The sequence below is a fragment of the Macrobrachium rosenbergii genome, chromosome 53 (assembly GCF_040412425.1).
Source record: "Macrobrachium rosenbergii isolate ZJJX-2024 chromosome 53, ASM4041242v1, whole genome shotgun sequence".
In the NCBI taxonomy this organism is placed as follows: domain Eukaryota; kingdom Metazoa; phylum Arthropoda; class Malacostraca; order Decapoda; family Palaemonidae; genus Macrobrachium; species Macrobrachium rosenbergii.
Genome location: NC_089793.1, coordinates 6,682,486 through 6,683,067, shown reverse-complemented (window position 1 = coordinate 6,683,067; position 582 = coordinate 6,682,486).

Here is a 582-nt window from a genome sequence, read left to right as displayed (position 1 = left end):
AGCATTCGAAGAGATGACTTAGAGGAACAAGCTTCTCTTTGAAAGACAGGTGACAGAACAGCCTCCCAAAACCAAGCTGGTGGTTCCTGTCACAACAGGAACTGAACTATCACCTCTTTGAGCTTGTCGAAGTAAGAACCCTTCCAAAAAATCTTGCTGCTGCTGTTTCTATCATCATGTCCCTTCTTTGCCGGCTGCTTGAGCGCAATAGCCAACTTTTCCCTGTTTATTGAAATCCCAGGTTGTGACAAAAGGCAAAGAGATGATCTCTGTTCTGTAGCAACTGCTTCTCAATGATGCTGGAACCAGCCTGTCATTGAGCTAATACAGTACTGAAGTATTCTGTGTGATTGTGTCCAAACTTACTAGTATAGTAGCCAGTTTCTTAGTAGACAAAATACAGGTACTTCTTGAAGGACAGATATATGGGCATCTGGAAATGCACATCCTGCAGACTCACCAAAAGCATGAAACTGCCCTGTATTATGAATCTGACATGGAATGAGTTGCATCCATCTGAACTGAGTTTGTAGCACAAAATCTCAAAGTTCTTGGATGGCCCTTTGGAAATAATAATAAGTG